A 20,395-nucleotide genomic window follows, 5' to 3' on the forward strand; every position below is an offset into this window, starting at 1 on the left:
CTGATCATGTGCTGCCATGGCATGGCTTCTCACCATGGCAACACACGAGGAGACCCCCACCGGGAGGCTGCAAGCAGCCTGCCGGGCTCAGGGGTCTCTCCAGGATGCCCTGCCCTGTTGCAAATGTTGCAACAATTGCTGAGTTATTTGAAAGCATTTGTATGCTGTTGAATCCCAGGGTTATTCAGGGAAACAATTAGTTTTTAAATTAAGGATTAAAAAAAAATAAAATAAGGAAGGCAAAAATTCATGTTCACCACTAACAGCAAAGAAGCCAATTTCACTGTGGACATTCCGTGCCACTGCAGTTAAGTAGAGCCATTTACATGTTATGCAGAATGTTGTGGTAAACTGGGGTGATAGATTCTGGTCTGTACCACTTCAGATGGCAGGTAGGGGCATTTCAAGTAAAACAATCACAAACATTCCTGTATGCCAACTGGCACATCTGGGAGATCGGTCAAGTTTCGCCCTCTCCTTAATGTGCTGATTTACTACACACAGAGAGCTTTTATGTAGGGAAGCATTCAACAAAATGACCCCCTCATCTTCCAACTATAGTGGCACAGTCCAGAATTCTGCATTCTCAGTCTAGGGCCTCATTCTGCATGATTCTACAGTCTGCAGATCAGTCTAACATGCAGGAACCACAAGCCAGTCACATGGGTCCTTGTTACCAAATAGTCATCAGGCAATGGTTGGGTGGGAGAGACCCACACATCTGGTCCTGTGCACATGGTCCCTGCATCCATATCAGATGCTTATTGCAACAGTAGTGGGCTCTTTCCATGGGAAAGCAGCTCCTATGCTTCTAGCAGTAATTGCGAATAGAGGGAGTCTGATTGGGTTTCATCTACTCCTTTCAGTTAGATCTGAGCTAAACATTAACTGGACAAATGCATGATCCTGGCATCACATTTATGGCAATAACAAGAATATGAGGGTGGATCAGCAGGGGAAGATGTGTGAAACTCCTCTTGTGCCCAGCGCGTCTCACCTGCAGATCCACAAACACACACACACACAGATCTTTTTCTGACAGCAGGTCTGAGTCTGCACAGGGAAGAAAAGGTAAAAATTGCTGGATGGGGGGGCGGGGGCGGGCGGGCATGAATTGCAAGGCAGAATCAGCTGGCAGGGGAAGGGTTAAGCATCCTCTCATGCCTCCGTCAGTTCTCCTCTAGAACCCCCCCCCCCACCGTCCCAGTCCCGGAATTAGTATACAGGCAAACACAGGAAATTTCCCTTCGCGTGTCTAGTTCTGTCCTCAGAGGGAGGGATAAAAATCACATTAACCCCAGGAATTCCTGAGTCAAGCCTCACGCTTCACACTGGTCACCTCTATGCTCTGTTTCCCTAGACATTAATGGAGGCCGTGGGGTGATAAGGGAGGCTGCCGAAGTGCTTGATCCGGATTGCTTTTATACGGCTAGATTAGATGTACATAAAGTGCTTTGGAGATGATCTGCACTGAGCATTATCATAAACATGGATCCCCTGCCGTGAGAGTGAGAATGCTGAGAAGGGCCAGCTTTTCTCCGATAGCATCGTGCCACAATTCTCAGAGGAGACTGGCCTTGGAATATCACATCTTACACAGGATATCCTTCTGGCCTCCTTATCTTCCTATAAGCCAGAATGTTATTGCCACTTTCTTTGTCATGAATCCCTGCTGCAATTAACACCAACGGCCTTGTAATGTGCAGTTTAGCCCAGTTTAGCTTCAGTGCTGAACAATGATTTCCTTGGTAATTATGCCTTTGAAAGAATCACAATAATTAAAAAATACCAATGTAATGAGAGTCTCAAGCTTTGGCGAGGGGGGGGATCCAGGAGGGGAGAATGGCTGCTGCTTTGGCTGAAAAGGGCTGGCACATGAGTTACAGCAGGCCCTGAAACAAGCCAAGACAGACCTTGGGGCAATTCTCACGATCAACCAAAATTGGGCTAGCAGAGGCTAGCCCAATTTTTGTTGATTGTAGGACCCACTGGGCTCGCAGCCGAGCCCAGTGGTTCTTGAGCGGGTAACCCGCTCGAGAACCCCTGCTAAAAAGCAGGTTTGCGGAGCAAGCGCTCCAGCAAACCTGCTTTTTACAATCGTGAGTAGCCACGGAGCATGTTCGCGCCACGGCTACTCACGAGTAGACCCCCGGCCGGGGGTCTCCCCAATATGCCCTGCGCACTCGCGCAGGGCATACTGGGGCTTGCGGGGGCTGCGCAGCCCCCGCTCCCCCCACCCCCCGCCGGCTCTGTCACGGAGCCGGCCATTGTGTGGGCAGCCGATCCGGCCGCCCAGGGCTCCCTTCCCGCTCACTGCCCCAAACCGGGTCTCACTGATCATGAGACCCGGTCCAATGTCTGCACATAGAGCTGCTTAGCACAGATTGATGCAACCAACCCAGAATGATTTAACACACTTCAACACAACCAGATCATAGGAAGCTGCCTTCTCTTTTTGCCTTATACTTTTTATTCCATTTTCACAACACAAACAGACAAACACAAACGATACAAGCACTCACAAACACACATAATAAAGACTTCCATCTCATCATTGGAACAAGTGTTGTTAACAAAAACTGGATCTTGCCTATAGATTAAACATTCTCTCCCCAATAGTTCATATAGAAAACAGCTTTGGGGTGTTTTTGAAGCATTTGTTGTTAGCCCTCAAAAGCCTGACAAAAATCCATTTTGTGATGTATTTTTAAATAGACAAGAAGAGGGTCCCATTCTTTTTTAAAATCTTCAAATTTATTTCTTAGTAGTGATGTTAATTTCGCCATTTCTGCCAATTCTAGTACTTTAAGAATCCAATCCTCTTTAGATGGGCATTGACTGTCTTTCCATTTGCACGCAAATGTCAGTCTTGCTGCCGCTGTGAAGGCAGCTGCCTTCTCTTGAGCCTAGCTAGCTCAGTATTGTCACGTACGCTGACTGGCAGCAGGCAGCTTTTCCGAGTTCCAGGCAGGGTCTTTCCCCCAGCCCTAACTGGAGATGTCAAAAATTGAACCTGGGACTTTCTGCATGCGAAACCATGTGCTCTGCCACTGAACTGCATCAGCCTCTCTCTTTGGTACTTAAGCACAGTGGAATCAGGGCTGTACACAATGGGTCCTCTCTGTACTCAAAGGTCTCTGACTGGCTGAAGGGGAGTCAATTCTCCTAACTTCTTTCAGTCTAGCTGTTTTTTTGGTTGTAGCTGCTATTCCAGTTTTCCCCCCTCAGAAGTTACTTTGTCCCTCAAGGGCTCTGGTAGAAATGAAGGGAGAAGTGGGAGGAGGAACAAGAGAGAGAGGCAGAATGGAGGGGAAAGAAAAAGAGAGAGAAAAGCTGTAATATTTGTAATACGTTGCATCTGTAATAGAGCCTGATAACAGAGAAACAACTTGGTGATGTTAGAATTCTGCCTGCTTTGTCCTTCTTATCAAGATATCTTAACAAGATACAAAACAATTTGGCAATGAGTTTTCAGATTTTGTGGGTTTGCAAGCACTTTTTGCTCAGCACCATCGCTTCTTGTTGCTGGCTTTTTGCACCAGACAATATATGACACAGGGGCTGACATCCTGACAGTGAAACAAACACCAGTGTAGCACCAGTGCTTCTGAAGAGGTCCAGACTAACGTTCCCTGGTGTGTGTGTGTGTGTGTGTGTGTGTGTGTGTGTGTGTGTGTGTGTGAGAGAGAGAGAGAGAGAGAATTTCAGCGACCTCCCCTTCCCCCAGGTCTTCTGTGTCACCCCAAAATATGTCCTCGAGGGCTTCTTACTACCACATCAAAAACACAATTGACACAAAAAAACACAAAAACACAACAAAATCTCCCGAAAAGTGGACAGTGCTCTTTATGGGCCAGACACCCTCCCTAAATCAATCTCCATGACAAGTTTGGCCTCCACCACCTCTTCTAGCCCTTTAACTGACTGTGAATTCCTAGCCAATCTCCCCTGCCTGACCCCTCCAAATGGAATGCGAAAGCCGTGGGAAAAGCCCTCGGGAATGTACTGTGCATTTGTTTGATCTGGATAATGCTTGAGGTATTAATTGAGGGCCTCCACCCTCACCGGTGTGTGGGGGCCCTTTGAAGCAGGCTGCCTGCTCCCAAAAGCTCCTTTCCCTTGTGGCTGCCCGACCCCCCTTCTGCCCCCAGCTGCCCTGGGGCAGGCTGCCGCTGGGTGGCCTCCCCCACAACTTGGAACAGTTGAGCTGAAACCTGCAGGAGCCCCAGAAACACTCGCTGTCATTGAAGTCCCAGCTAACCAACCTGGGGTGTGTGTGTGTGTTCCTGCCGTGCTTCATCCTTGGGCAGGGAACCTCGTCCCTGGCCCAGTGAAGTGAATAATGTCCAGGTTTTTGATCAATGAAGATGCCCGCCAAGCCTGCTCCTAGAGAACCACCCCCATGTAAATAATGTAATCTGACAGCCAGTTATCCCAGTTGCGCTCCACTTCTGGGTGCTTAAACTGTGCCACTCCTTGGATACTGTGGTGAGCACCCCATCTTTCACAAGCCACTTCAGTTCTGGGTCCCGAAACAGCAGTGAAAACACATCCACATACTCCCCCCGCCATATCTTCTCCTTAGTGGACTGTTGCAAGTGGCAGCCCAAAGGGGGCAGACGTTCCCATGTAGGAGTCTATCTATCTATCTATCTATCTATCTATCTATCTATCTATCTATCTATCTATCTATCTATCTATCTATTCAATTTCTATACCGCCCTTCCAAAAATGTCTCAGGGTGGTTTACACAGGAATGATAAATAGATAAGATGGCTCCCTGTCCCCAAAGGGCTCACAATCTAAAAGAAACATAGACACCAGCAACAGTCACTGGAAGTACTGTGCTGGGGGTGGATAGGGTTGCAAGCTGAGGACCAGTTATCCCAATCAAGGGTTGCTGCCTGGCCCCCCAGCTCCACCCCCACACCGAGCCCCCTGGCTCTATCCCCCAAAGCCCCTGCTCCAGGTGTACCTTGCATTTGCAGCCCCTAGGCGGGTCCTCCTGCTGGTTCAGCCGCTGCACTGCCTGGCTGTCCTGCCCTCTGGACTTTGGCCTGGCCACCCCCCACTCCTGCCTGCGGGGCAGCGGGGGTGCTAGCAGAGGCTGTGCCTGGCAGAAGACTCTACAGTGATCCTGCATTGGCCTGAGGAGGCCCCACCGCCTGTGCAGTGGGGCCCAATGCTGCTGCTGCTGGTGGTCTGAGTCTGGGCATTCTCCCCCCCCCCTCCCTGGCCCTGCTCCCACTCCCGCTCCCTCCCCCAGGAGCTGCCGGTGTGTGTGTGTGTGTGTGTGTGTGTGTGTGTGTGTGTGTGTGTGTGTGTGTTTCCTCCTGCTCCTGCTCTCTCCCCCCATTCCCCTTCAGCAGTCTCCTGGCTGGAGCCGTCCCCAATACTCACCTCAGCTTCTGCCAGCTGCGCTGCCCCTTCGATCTATGCTAGGCAGAAGCAGAACTCTGAGAGGGCAGCCTGTAGACTCAGAGTCAGTCACTGGTCCCTTCTTCCGGGTCGACCCTCTGCCTCTTGGATGGGGCCACGCTTGCTTGGACTTCCTGCACCACGAGGCACCCCCTCTAGAGATCTGAGAGTTCCTCCTTGACATCTTGCTTGAGCCAGCAAGCCTGCCATTCACAGTGCATTCAGAAGTCTGATGAGGCTGGTGATATGGAGCAACAATGTTCTGCCACGGCCCTCAGTGTTGCTCAAAACTGTTCCCTTCCCAACTACCTGGAGTGATGAAACATGAGATGAAACAACTGCCAGCAATTTCTGGCTCACCATACACCATTGGTCCTTATAACCTGTACTATTTGCTGCTATTCTTCATCTCTGCATCTTACAGGCATATGCCTAGGAAAGTACGGTGCATCTTGCATAACCTTCAAGGGCTATTTTGCTGTACACCTTGAATACAAAAGTTGCAGTGCTCTTGGGGAAACGTATGTTGCCCCAAAGGACGGAATATTTTAGGACAGAACCATCAAAGAGATATTCAAATGGTCCAGGATCAAAATAGCACTGAACCAGTCCTACAAACAGCATAAACATCCTATGAGAGAATTGGTGCTGCATTTCCAGAAATCTTCACTAACGTTCCAGGGGTTGCTAGAAAGTTCAAACACAAGATTTAACTGAAAGAAAATGTGCAATACAACACAAAGTACAAAATGTACCTATTGGGTTGAAGAAGCCACTCAAGGAAGAAATTCTCAGATTTGGCAAAGCTGATATTATTTAACCTGTTGATGCCTCAGAATGAGTCTCTCCCATCATCAGCTGGGAAGGCTAATAGAGCCATTCATATGTGTGTTGACCTTAGAAACCTCAGCTCAAACATTGCTGTGGACTGCTCAGTATCAATGAGATGCTACTTACTCTTGAAAAAGCACGTGTCTTTACAGCTCTCGATCCATCCTCATCATGTCACCAGATTCCTTTAATAGAACAATCATGTAAGAAAACAGTTCTTGGCTTGTTCCAGTTTACATTCATGCCATTTGGTTTGGCTTCTGTGTCCAGTGTCCAGTGTCCAATGCAGAAATATTTGGAGAAGCCAGGAGTATTACATGATTCCAAGATGACATTCTGATGTTCAGCATGAATGAGTCTGAACATGATATTATCCAGAAACATGTCCTAGAAAGATTTCAGCACCTCATGGACTCACTAAAGGTAAAATGTACCGTCAATTTCGACTCCTGGTGCCCACAGAGCTCTGTGGTTGTCTTTGATAGAATACAGAAGGGTTTTACCATTGCCTCCTCCCGTGCAGTATGAGATGATGCCTTTCAGCATCTTCCTATATCACTGCTGCCCAATATACAGTAGTACCAGCGGGGATTCAAACTAGCAACCTTCCGCTTGTTAGTCAAGCATTTCCTTGCTGCTCCACTTAAGGTGAAATGGATAAGGTGCAAGGACTCACTAGCGACAATAAATCTCAGTTTAAAGCATTTCTCAGTGTACCTAGGGCAATGATGTACCTAGGGCATACCATCTCTCAAAGAGGCACATTGCCAAAGTCTGACTTGGTAAACGTCATTAGTAAATACCAGCACTGGGTAACAAAGATAAACTTTGGTTTTTCCTTGTACTTTGTGATTACTACTCAAAGTCTGTTAAGCAATTTGCTACTAAGCTCATTCCTTTGCACCATCGCCTAAAGAAGAATGTAAAATGGCAAAAATGTTTCCAGAAGATAAAATACACTGTTTCCACTAGCCAAGCTCCAATCCTTTTGACTTGGAGAAGCAAACAATTGTGACTACAGATGCCAGTGAATCTGGACTTGGTGCGCTTTGGCTCTGTTCAAAAATGGGCAAGAAGCTAGTGTTGTATTTACCGCCTGAGCTCTTACCGACACCGACAAATCTCACTCAGTTAAAAAGGACCTTGGGCATGTTTCTGGATTGTGAGATGTTTTAGGACCTACTTGAAGGCTAGCAAGATAAGCAATCAGCAGTCCCAGGCTTGGCTCTAGGAAGATAAACGTTTGCAAAATCAGTGTCCACCACTTTCACAGCCCATTTAGTGATTCTTGGGGTGACTTGACTAGAACTTCTCAAAGTAAAGAAGGCTGATGGAGATTTATGGTCAGATCTCAAAATAATTTTTTTAGCCTTCAAGTAGGTCCTAAAACATCTCACAATCCAGAAACATGCCCAAGGTACGTTACCTAGAGGATGAAGTGAAATTTGATGATGGAGAAAGTATTGTTCAGATTACTCAAAGGACCATTTCTGTTCCAGAATGGGCATCATTCATAAGAGAAGGCCAAGTACCAAATGGGCTGAAGGCTCATATGATCAAAGGATGGTCTTGCAAGAATATACCAATACCTACAGCCTTTTCAACATTTTTTGCAGGACCTGCCTGTAGTAAATGAATGGGTTTTGAGAAATGATTGTCTTGTTGTCCCATCAAACTTGTAGGAATATTTGAGACAGGTGTATTGAATGTTCCTGCAAGTTGGATGAGACAACAAGACAACCATTTATCAAAACCTGAAGATCATCCAGGGCTATGTCTAACTAAACAGTGAGGCTGTTCTCACGAGCACCGAGACAGGACTAAGGCATCCAACCCCAGGCTTAGCTGCCCGTGAGAACTGCCAGGAGCCATGCAGCTCCCAGCAGTGCCTTGGCACCAGTCCTGGCTATAAAGCCTGGCTGTTAAACAAGGTTAAAGGAGCGAGCGCTGTTCCTTACCCTGCTTAACTGACCGTGTCTCAGCACTGGCTGCTGTCAGTGCCAGGTCCCTGATCGTGAGAAAGGGCCCAGTGAGTATGACAAGACTTTTGGTTCCAAAGAATGGAAAATCAAGGAGGGAATTGAGGAGGAAATTAAAAAAACTAGCTTGACCAGTGCACACTAGTAGATTGCTCTCATTGCCCCCCACCACAGCCCCCTCACCCTAGAGACCTCCCCACCCTCAACTGAACCCCGCTCCTCCTCCTCCTCCTCCTCCTCCTCCTCACTTTATTTCTCTCTCTCCCCCTACCCTCTCCTTCCTTCCTTCCTTCCTTCCTTCCTTCCTTCCTTCCTTCCTTCCTTCCTTCCTTCCCAGAGGCGTAACTAGGGAAAACGGTGCCCGGGGCAAGCACTGAAATTGCCCCCCCCCCGCCGTGCCCCCCCACCCACCCCAGCATACATCTGACTGACACACATGTTTCAGAAAACTTTTATTTTAAAAATTTTAAAAATTACAAAAATTACCAAATATTTCAAAATGTGATAAATAACCAAAAATGTGAACTCTCCCTCCAAGTAGCCCAGAGTGGTGCACTACATACTTAGGTTTTTCCTCACAAGCAACAACCCTGTGGAGTTGGCTTGTATCTCCAACAACAGAATTATGATGCAATGATGATACACACCACATTATACTTAGGTTTTTCCTCACAAGCAACAACCCTGTGGAGTTGGCCTGTATCTCAAACAACAGAATTATGATGCAATGATGATACACACCACATTATACTTAGGTTTTTCCTCACAAGCAAGAGACAATCTCCAAAGGTCCTGGCATATAACCCCTCCCCCATTTTTCTTGCCAAACTTTGTGTCTTTAGCAGGATACCACAGGCACTTGTTAAAGCTAACACTGCAGGTTTTTCTGAGATGGAGCTGTTATAGGAGCACTTCAGCGTAAACTGAGATCACAAGGCAAGCTTTCACAGTGCAAAAAAGAGCATGCCAGCAAGCAGAGCTCATGGTAAAACTCTCTTGAAACACCTTGTAACAATGCACAGGCAGCTATGTTACACTGCTTGAGTCAACTCACACTGCTGTACTACCCAGGCTGTGGGAATTGACTCTCAGTTCCATATACATGCATGCATTTAAGATAGCAATAGCAATAGCAATAGTACTTACATTTATATACCGCTCTATAGCCGAAGCTCTCTAAGCGGTTTACAATGATTTAGCATATTGCCCCCAACATTCTGGGTACTCATTTTACCGACCTCGGAAGGATGGAAGGCTGAGTCAACCTTGAGCCCCTGGTCAGGATCAAACTTGTAACCTTCTGGTTACAGGGCGGCAGGTTTTTTTTACCACTGCGCCACCAGGGGCTCTTGGTTGAGTGCCAAAGAATCTTTATGATTGTTTTTCTTTCTTTTGGGGCGGAGAGAGGAGCGTATAATGCAAACATTAACACCTGTTAGGCACCTGAGACCATAGTTGGGCAGCTAAATAAAAGCCTGATTCTTTAATATGTTTCCCCCCCCACATGTGGCTTCTGTAGTTTTTGCAACTCATTCTCACCCTGACACTTGGTCTGCTGCTTCCACCCGCCCGCTGCCGAATCCTTTCTTCCATGCCGGGTGTCCGTGTGTGTCCTTGTCGTCCTGCCTGCACCTGCTGCAGTGCAGCCCCAGCCCCAGCAACCACGCTTTCCTCCACGACCGCAACCGCGCCACCACGTGCAGGCGAACAGAGGAGGACGGACGCACCGCACGCATGTGCAGCACGACTCGGCACGCCAGCCGAGTTGCGCGTGCGTGCGTGCGTCACTGACTAGAGACCCTCTGGCTGGCAAGCCACTAGAGGGCCTCTTTCTGGCTGTTCCAGACTAAGCGAGCGACGGAGCGAGCGAGCCTCAGCCAAGGGCAGGAGCAGTGAGCAGCATGAAAGGTGCCCGCCACGGCGCCCGCCGCCAAGCCAGGCCACTGACTGGCCGCCAGCAAAGCAATGGGGGGGGTGCAGGCGGCGCGGAAGGGACCGCTCGTGGGGGAGGGGGCAGCGACGCGCTCCCTTGACTGCTGCTGCGCTGCTGCACTGAGCAGGAGAAATGTGTATTTAAAAAGTGGTTTTTTTAAAAAAATTGTCATGGCGGCGCCCCCCACGTGACCTGAAAAGATGGTGCCCGGGGCACGTGCCCCCCCTGCCCCCTATAGTTACGCCTCTCTTCCTTCCTTCCTTCCTTCCTTCCTTCCTTCCTTCCTTCCTTCCTTCCTTCCTTCCTTCCTTTCTCCTTCTTCCCCGCCTGCCCCTCTTCCCTCCCCTCTGGCAGCGGCGCCGGTGGCCCCTGCCCCATCCTCGCCTTGCATGCAAAGTTTTTCTCAGGGTCCCCTGGCAAGGTGCGCTGTTCTCCTTCGCTCCTGTGCTGGCCGTCGGCAATGCCAAGATGCCCTCGGAGGGGCTGGCCGTGCTGTGGGTGCTGGAGCTGGGCTGGCTGGGCACCACTGCTACCTCCTCTCCTCCAGCTCCTTAGAGCATTGCTGCTACTGCCACCTCAGCTCCAACATGGTAGCCACCCAGAGTGGATTTTCCTGAGAGTACGCACGCAAGAGAGAGCGTGCGTGTTCCTGTAGTGCCCCGATCGGTTTAGCACTGCAAAGGCAGGGTGTGGGCAGGGCTTGCTACACAGCTCCTAAGGCTTTTTTTTATATTATATATATATATATATATATATATATATATATATATATATATATATATATATATATATAGTCTGTTATAAGCTAGGAGTGACAAACCACAGAAGAGTGACTGTCTCCTTTAATACCACTTAGCTCTCTGTCAAGAACTTCCTGATATGTCAGAGTTCTCGGCTTGAGAGCCATGAACTTGGCATACAGTTTCCTCTTCTGGTCAACCCAACTGCAGCAGCCTTGCTAGAACACAGCCATCTCAGGCCCTGGGCTGGCCTCGCATAACTGGGCTATTCATTGGATCTTCCTAAGATAAGAAGGGTATGAAGGTTTCCTATGTGGAGCCGGGCTTTGCCTCAGTGTCGAAGTTTTCTTGGTCCTGGCACATTGCTGTCTGTGACCACTGGTTTGTCTGCTGTGCTTTGACCTTCAGCTTCTTTCCGGATCCTGGTTCCTGGTTGCTCTGCAGGCTTTGACCCTTGACTTCAGCTCCGATTTGGGGCTTATCTGTTGATCCTGGTTTCTTGTTTGTCTGCTCAGCTTTGATTCTTGGCTTCAGCTCTAACTCATGGCTTGTTTCCTGACCCCATACTTGCTGCAAACATCCCAATGGAAATGGTGATTAAATACATGTCCAATTTTTGTCAAAGAGAGGCTCCCTAAAGAGCTCATACAAATAATGGGGTTCCATTGAGCTCTACACAGATGCTGAAAGAATCCCACAGTAATGGAGTACGGAGGCAGTGTGGTGTAGTGGTTAGAGTGCTGGACCTAGGACCAGGGAGATCAGACTTCAAATCCCTATTCAGCCATGAAACTCACTGGATGACTCTGAGCCTGTCACATATCTCTCAGCCTAATCTACCTCACAGGGTTGTCGTGAGGATAAACATAACCATGTATCCTGCTCTGGGCTCCTTGGAGGAAGAGTGGGATATAAATGTAAAAATAAAATAAATAAACAAATGGCCTGGTGGAGAGAATTAATAGGTTGGTTTAAAAAGCCAACACAGCTTGCTAGTCAGCAAACACCACAATGGGAGTGCTGTTCCACACTCGGCAACAGCAGCATCACCCTTTGAACTGTTCAAAGGATGCAAAGCCAACACAAGACTACCTACTGTCCAGCACTCACCTTTGTATGCCAAGCTTCTGATGCAGCACAACATGAATGTGTTAAAGATAAACCAGATAAACATCCAGACTGCACAGAGACCATAAAAAAGGAGCAAGAGCTGACAAACCTGCAGCTGGAGGCTTTGTTCAGGTGAAACTGCCCTCCAGAGTTAGAAAAGGTATTTCAGGTATTCTACCCTTTACACATCGTGGACCTCCAAGGGATTCAGGTATTGTCAAAGATGGGAAAGAAACAGAGCATGTCAAGAAAGGCATACTAAGGCCAGCAAGCAGCAGATGAGGATGCTCACCTCACTTTTGGACTAGAACGCCCTGACCACACTGAGACAGACAAATCAATGTTCTGGAATGGAAGCTATTTTGCCTTCCAGGCCCCCAGAGGTCCCTCCAACCTTGAGAAGAAGTGTAAGTCAAAGAAGAAAACCTATAGATGATTTGAAGACTTTGGAACTTTTTGACCCCAGTTTATGACCCTTTTGCATTGCTTTGGAAAACAGGAGCTAATTCCCCCAACTTTCCGCAATCTAGCTATACTCCCCCTTCAGTGTTTCTCAGAGGTTTGTCCCTAGAGAGCCCCGGTTGAAGTGGAGAGGGAAGCAGGAGGAGGAGCAAGAGAGAGGCAGAAAGGAGGGAAATGCTGCAACACATCTGATAGTAAAGGAACAATTTACTAAATCTTGCCTGCTAGGTTACCAGCTTTAATTGTCTTTGGCCAAAACCAATGGGAGCAGCTACAGTCACAATTCTGCATGTGTGGCTGGACTGTTGTGGCGACTATGGGCAGACATGGTAGAGGTTTATACAATTATGCATGAAGAGTAGAGAGTGGATAGAGATAATTTTTTTCTCCCTCTCTCACAACCAGAGGTGCACTAACTCCTGGACCTTGGGGACCCGGTCTGGTCCCCCAAGGTCTGGGGGAGCCTTCAAATAGCCGGGGCCAGGGGCCTCCGGCAGCCACCCTGCATCCACCCCACCAAAGTTCCGCTTTTTAAAAAAACTCTTACCGCGGCCAAGGGGTGGCTGCAGGGGGGATCGGAGTAGTCCTTCTCCCTTCTCCTCCCCTCCCCCAGTGGCGGTGGGCTGGGAGCAGGAGCAACGCTGCACCCATCTGTTCAGGCCAGCGTCTTTAAGCAAATGCAAGGTGCACCTGCTCAGAGGAGACCATCACAAACCTGTGGCATCATGAGCTTGCGATGATCTCTCAACTGGGCAGGCACACCTCACCGTTGCTTAAAGACGCTCACCCAAACAGACGGGCACAGTGACGCTCCTGCTCCCACCCCAATGCCACTGGGGGAGGGGAGGAGAAGGGAGAAGGACTACTCTACTCCACCCCACCACCCCCTCCGCAGCCACCCCTCAGCCGTGGTAAGAATTTAAAAGAAAAAGAAGGGCTTTGTTGGGGCAGCCCCCCCCAAAGGAGGTTGGGGGGGGGGCTCGCACAGAGGGGCTTGTAGCTGGGCGGTCCAGGTGCCCAAATTACCTTGGTGCGCCCCTGCTCACAACACTAGAACCAAGGGTCATCCCATGAAACTGAAGGACAGGAAATTTAGGATCAACAAAAGGAAATACTTTTCCACACAGCACATAATTAATCTATGGAATTCTCTGCCATGGGGTGTGGTGATGGCCACTAACGTGGGTTGCTTTAAAAGGGGCTTAGACAAATTCATGGAGGACCAGTCTATCAATGGCTACCAGTCTTGACGGCTACAGGCCACCTTCAGTCTCAAAGGCAAGATGCCTCTAAATACCAGTTGCAGGGGAGCAACAGCGGGAGAGAGGGCATGTCCTCACTTCTTGCCTGAGGGCTTCTCAGAGGCAACTGGTGGGCCAATGTGTAAAACAGGATACTGGACTAGGTAGGCCTTGGGCCTGATCCAGTGGAGCTGTTCTTGTGTTCTTTGTGGAATGCTGAAGGGGAAAATGGGGCATGGAGGGAAAGATGTTCACACAATTGTGTATTTTGTGTCTGTACAGGTGAGGCAACATTAACTGAAGCTCCCCGCCCCTTCCTTAAATTCTAGCTTCAGTTACACAAGAGGGCCTCACAACACTGAGTGGAACGCAAGAGGTAAAAACTGACTGGAGAAGCTACACCAAGACAAATCCACCTGAAAAGAAGGCTACTCTGTGTCACTGTGGTTGCTCACATAATGCAACTCAACAATTTATATGTAAATATTCCTCTTTTGTTATCCATGATACCTCTTTGCTTCGCACTCTGTTGTAAGTTCTACACGGGAGGGACTTGTTGGGTTTTCACTCAGTAAAGCACCATGTACTGTGTTAATGGTATATCTAGAAAACCATAATAGTCATCATTTTGAACAGTGTAGTTCTTCAAGGAAAACTACTCAGTAGCTAGACAAACAACATTCACATTCTGATCTAGTTTGGCAGAGTGTTCATGCAGGAGTGACTGTCTCCCAACTTGGGTAATGGTCCATCATTTTTCTGAAGGGGCTTGATCATAATGATCTTAGCACTTTAGTAAAATTACAGCCAAGCCTTATATAAAGCAACCCTCTGAATGTAAAATTGGCTTTTGGGGGAAATGATTGCGAACAATTATCATGGAGTCTTCTCTCATATCAGCAAAGAGAGATTCTACTTTCTCATCCCACCGCCCACTCTGATAACAACTCCAAAATTGAAGCATGATACAGGCTGCATTGCATGATGGAATGACAATGAAGACCTTTAACAAGAAGTTAGTCTTTGTTTAAAAGCCTGAGGGAGCCCTGCAATTTGTAAAGGCAGCGCAGTGGAAAAGAAAACTAAGCTCACCCAGACTCTTCCGGTCTCTTCTGCTGTGCATGATCAATGCTGGCATGGAATTGAAATGCCAATACCATTTATTAGAGGAAAGGGATTTCGATAATTCTGCCATCTCATTGTAATTCTGCAGCGTGTGTGCAGCAGCAGCAGCAGCGATAGCTGAACAAACCAGTCTAATCACCTACGATCCTTGAAGAGGTCTCAGATGTCAGTGAGTGCGCTGCAGTTTGTGCTCCCCACATGCAGCCTTGTTAGGGGTGCTAGTGGCCACAGGCAGGGGGGAGTATACGTAAGAGAAAGCCACTATTTATTTGCATATGCTAATTTACTTGCAGGCATGCAAACTTCAACATTGCCCTTGGCTTAGTATTGATTAAAAGAATGGTTGGGGGAAAGCGTGAGAACCAGCCCATTTTACAGGCAAAGGGTATCTTTCTTTTTGGAAGCAACTCTTTAATGAATGCTTTCTTCTGTTATCACCTGTCCCCACCTTGCCTGTTGCTCACACTACCCCGCAGAGAGGCTGTTAACTATTGGCAAGTCCATTGTCTCTTAATTAAAGGAAATGTCAGTGATAGATGGATGGCATAGTGAAGTGACTAAGAATATAAGTGGAGAAGTTTCTGACTTAAACGGTACCCCCAGCCACCAAATCAGGAGGCCGCCTTAGATAAGTTTCTCATTCCCACCCCCTGCAAAGAGCCTTTTCAAAATGCCCTGGGCCCTGTGGAGTGCGTGCAGCTTCTATGGAAGCCACATTCCCACCTGCGACTCCCATTATTGGAGGCGGAGGGAGGCAGATTGGGGCAGTCCGTTTTTAGGGTTGTGCCACCTGTTCCTATTCTGAACACTCTGAGCACACTAAGTAGAAAGCTCAGTATGGATGGAGTATGGTCCATGGACTCCATATTTTGTATTTATTGAACAGAAAATGTACAGGATCCACTTCATCCATGACAAGGCTGTCTGAAGGGGAATGCAGGAATACAGGAAGTTGCCTTATACCGAGTCAGACCATTGGTCCATCTAGTTCAGTATGGTCTACCAGGGCTGCTCAACTTCGGCCCCCCAGCTGTTTCTGAACTACAACTCCCATGATCCCCAGCCACAATGGCCAATAGTCAGGGATTATGGGAGTTGTAGGCTAACAACTGCAGAAGTGCTGAAGTTGAGCGGCCCTGGCTCTACACCAGGCCTGCTCAACTTAGGCCCCCCAGCTGTTTTTGAACTACAACTCCCATAATCCCCAGCCACAGTGGCCAATAGCTAGGGATTATGGGAATTGTAGGCCAACATCTGCAGAAGTGCCGAAGCTGAGCAGCCCTGGAGCCTCTACACTGACTGGTAGCGACTCCTCCAAGGTTTTAGCCAGAAGTCTCTCCCAGCCCTGCCTGGAGATGCTGCCAGGGAGCGAACCGGGGGCCTTCTGTGTGCAAAGCAGAAGCCCTGCCCCTGAGCTGTGGCCCCATCCCCTAAGGGGAATCTCTTACAGGGCTCACATGTCGTGTCCCATCCAAATGCAAACCAAAGCAGACCCTGCTTAGCCCAGGGCACCACGGATGCTTGCTGCCACAAGACCAGCTCTCCTCTCCTTAAGGTGGAGGGGCGACTGCCCAGGACCCTGCCCCGGCAGCGTGGGCTTGAGGGAGCACCCGGCAGCACAGCCACAGAAATGCTTCTAGTGGCGGCAAGGCCAGTACGATAGTGATTCATCATGTGGGAGGTGGAAACTATTTTAACCCTGCAAAAGGTAGAGACAGTATATCAGGACCGTGTGCAAAAACGAAATAACAAAAAATAAAACAGAAGAAGGCAATCATGACACAACATAGCCCAGAACTATGGAGAGAAGAGCTCGCTTGGCGGTAGCGAGCATGAATTGCCCCCTGCTAAGCAGGGTCAGCCCTGGCATGCATTTGGATGGGTGACTACATGGAAACACTGCCTGCTATGAGATATTCCCTTTAGGGGGATGGGGCCATCGTTCAGTGGCAGAGCAGCAGCTTTGCAAGCAGAAGGTCGCAGAAGGTTCACTCCCTGGCATTTCCAGGGAGGAGCGGGAAAGACTCCTACCTGAAACTTTGGAGAGCCAAGTCAGTGTAGACAAGTCTGAGCTAGATGGACCAAAGGTCTCACTCAGTTTAAGACAGCTTCTTAAGACTGGTGGCAATTAAAACTCAGGCAGCAGCATTAAAAAGCAGTAAAACACACAGGGATATCCAAAAGCAGTGAAGTTGCCAGGCAGGCTTCCCTAGGGAACAAGTTCCACAAATGGAGCACCACAGCTGAAAATGTGTTCTTCCTGGTGGCCACCTGTCTCACTTCCAAAGGCAGGGGCACCCTAGAGGAGAGCTTCCATGGATGACCACAGTGAATAGGCAGGTTAACACAGGAGTAGGCATTCCTTTAAGCCACCAAATGGCACAGCGGGGAAATGACTTGACTAGCAAGCCAGAGGTTGCCGGTTCGAATCCCAGCTGGTATGTTTCTAGACTATGGGAAACACCTCTATCAGGCAGCAGCGATATAGGAAAGTGCTGAAAGGCATCATCTCATACTGCATGGGAGAAGGCAATGGTAAACCCCTCCTGTATTCTACCAAAGACAACCACGGGGCTCTGTGGTCGCCAGGAGTCGACACCAACTCGACAGCACACTGTACCTTGAGACATTCCTTTAAGTACCTGGCTCCCAAGTTGTAGAGGGCTTTCCAAGGACCAGAACCTTGAACTGAGCTTGGAAACATAACATTGCCATTTTGTTGACATTATTGCGCATAAGAAACAAACATTCGACAGATGGCAATACATTTTGCACAATCATCACTTGCATAAAATCAACTGAATTGTCTTTTCTGTGCAATCTACGTTTCCATCTACCTTCTGTCACTTTGATAATAAGGAATTTATGATTGAAATAATTAAAACAATGTGGTTATCCTCTTGCTTCTTTTAGTTCTCTGTGTTTAAATTCCTTATATAGCTCTGATTTGTTTTAAATTAAAGACAGACATGGCAGTGTGGTATTCATGTATATGAGTTGCACATTTGTGCATTGACCAGTGTCCTCTGGCCCTTCTCCCTGTCTCTGGGGTCCGTGTCTGTGTTTCCATGCAGTCTGGAGACCAGAGGCCTCTCGCTTACCACTTCCCAGTGCCTCCATCCTGGATGAGCTTGTCCCTCCTGTCCCACCACCAGTTCCATTCAGTTTTGTTGCCCTGTCCTAAAAGTTGGTGAAGTAAAAGAGAATGAGAGGTCATGATCTTGGCTAAGATCCCAATGAAACTTTAGGGCCAAAGGAACACAGAGAGACAGAGGACTCTTGACCTTCGGCGAGATGTCATGGGCCATCTGACTGGGAGGAACAGGTCACTGAATCTAGGGCAGGCTCTGGTTATGAAACCACCAGGTTTGGTAATATTCTGTGCAGAACGACAGGGGTAGTCTGGCTACATTTTTTAAAAGGGCAAAGCACAACTGGGCAAAGAACAAGCAAAGAGCAACAGAAATAACCAGGCATTTGGAATGATTCTTATGAAGAGATGCTTTAAAAAGTTAGACTTTGCAAAGACAAAATGCTATTGGTGGATCTCCTGAGTGAACCATTGCTGTAGAGCAGCATCGCTCAAGCAGGTGTGCCACAGCAGGCCGCCAGTGTGCAATGGGGATGGGATGCTGAACCGTCTGCCATGCTGACTCACTCTGAGTCAGTTCTGAAAGTGGGGAGTTTATTATTATTATTATTATTATTATTATTATTATTATTTTACATTTATATCCCACTCTTCCTCCAAGGAGCCCAGAGCGGTGTACTATATACTTGAGTTTCTCTTTCACAACAACCCTGTGAAGTAGGCTAGGCTGAGAGAGAAGCGACTGAGTCACCCAGAGTCACCCAGCTAGTTTCATGGCTGAATGGGAATTTGAGCTCTCCCTGGTCCTAGTCCAGCACTCTAACCACTACACCATGCTGGCTCTCCATTTTTAACATCCCCATTTTACATCCGGCCCACTTCCTTATGCACCAGGAGGGATGCACCCTTCCCGGTTCATAATAGGGCAAATCAGCTCCAAAGGTGGGCAGTTTAAACTCTTCACTTTTGGAGCAGACTCTAAACAAACAAACAAACTTCACCTGGAGGTTTTTCACAGGTGGCTTTATGCCTCCGAGTATCTGAAGAGTGAATCTGCTTCGCAGCAGATTCACAAGATGTTTACTTTGGGGGATTAAAATGACAGTCCACATAGCTGTTGGCTTCTCCCCGCACTCATTGGCAGATCGTTTTCCTGTGCATTCGCACCTCCCTGGTCTGGGTTTCCCCTCCAACCAATCACAAATCAGAGCACAGAGGAAGAGGGGAGAGAGCTTTCCCCCTAATAGTTAGACAGCTAAGAGCTCAAGACCAGCATAAGGAGTTGCCAAAAGGGCGGATCAAACAGCAGGATCCTTAACCCTTGCCTTTGTGAGTGACTGCCTTCCTCACATAATGTTTACCCCACCCCTCTCTCTCACACACAGACACCTAATGGACTCTATTTGTCCCATTTTTTAACACTTGAAAACATTTTTTTAAAAGCTGCCGCTGAGCAGCAGCAGCAGAGCGGGATGGCAGCAAGAGCAGCTCTCCCTCCACCCAAACGATGGAGGGAAGGTCCTCAGGGGCAGGGCCAGGGCTGGCTGGGGCAGGTGGGCGCGCTGGCGAGTGGCACAGCAGGGCAGTGGCAGAGGGACTGACTCGTAGGAGTCTCTAGAGCACTCACCTCCGCCGGCCACTGACTCTCCGGGAGGGAGGAGCTGGGAGGGAGGGCAGGTGAAATGCTCTCATCCTCAGCCCTCTCTGCCTCCAAATGAGGCAGGCGGGCTGATTTCAGGCTCCTATGCCTGTGCGTGCCTGCACAGAAGCTTGAAATCAGCCCGTCTGCCGCATTCTGAAACTAGAGGATTTTTAAAAACCGGACATCCTCCGGGCTAAGCCAGAATTCGCAGCCTCCATTCGGAGGAAATCAAAGTCCTGTCTGTCCTGGTCCCTGATAGCCCGCAGGGATGTCGGGGGAAATCCAGCTAATATGTGGACTGGCACACTCCAATCCGGAGTGGATTCACAAGAAAAGCCCTGTGTGAAAAGCCTCCTGGTGGCTTTGCTGCCACCAAAAAAAAAAAAAGGGGTGGTATGTCTGTGTTGGGGGCCAGTGTGCCTGATTTTTATTTTTAATTTTAATTTAAGTGTGGCTCAGGATGAAAAGGGTTGGGAAACACTGTGCTAGAGAGATGCAACATCATGAATGTTGGTGGGGTGGAAATGTTGGGGGGTGGAAATGGGGAAGGAATTCCTGTTTGCCTCCCTTGCTCAACATATAACTTAGAAGGTGGCACTTAGTAAACGTAACAAGATGCTTATGTCAATCCAGCAAAAGGACTTATTGCACAAAGGTCCTGAGTCAGCTACATAGTCACGTGTCGTGATGACTCATGGTTATGTAGTCCCACTGAAACCAATGGAACAAGTTAAGCATGACCGTTGCTTTGGATATGATTCAGTCCCTGAGTCTATGTTGATCCATGAGGATTCGAGCCCAGAGCCAGAGACTATCTGGCTAG

The 20,395-nt window shown here is 48.4% G+C and overlaps 1 long non-coding RNA gene across 1 annotated transcript; it reads right to left on the reverse strand.

Annotated features, from left to right (window-relative positions):
- Positions 1–3,132: 3,132 nt before the first annotated feature.
- LOC128344499 (uncharacterized) lies at positions 3,133–6,435 on the reverse strand. The gene is made up of 3 exons (XR_008315887.1): positions 6,376–6,435; positions 5,401–5,727; positions 3,133–3,252 (listed from the first exon to the last, which is right to left on the reverse strand). It is a non-coding gene; the product is annotated as an uncharacterized LOC128344499 (long non-coding RNA).
- Positions 6,436–20,395: the final 13,960 nt, after the last annotated feature.

Source organism: Hemicordylus capensis, chromosome 2 (assembly GCF_027244095.1).
Source record: "Hemicordylus capensis ecotype Gifberg chromosome 2, rHemCap1.1.pri, whole genome shotgun sequence".
NCBI classification, from domain to species: Eukaryota; Metazoa; Chordata; class Lepidosauria; order Squamata; family Cordylidae; genus Hemicordylus; species Hemicordylus capensis.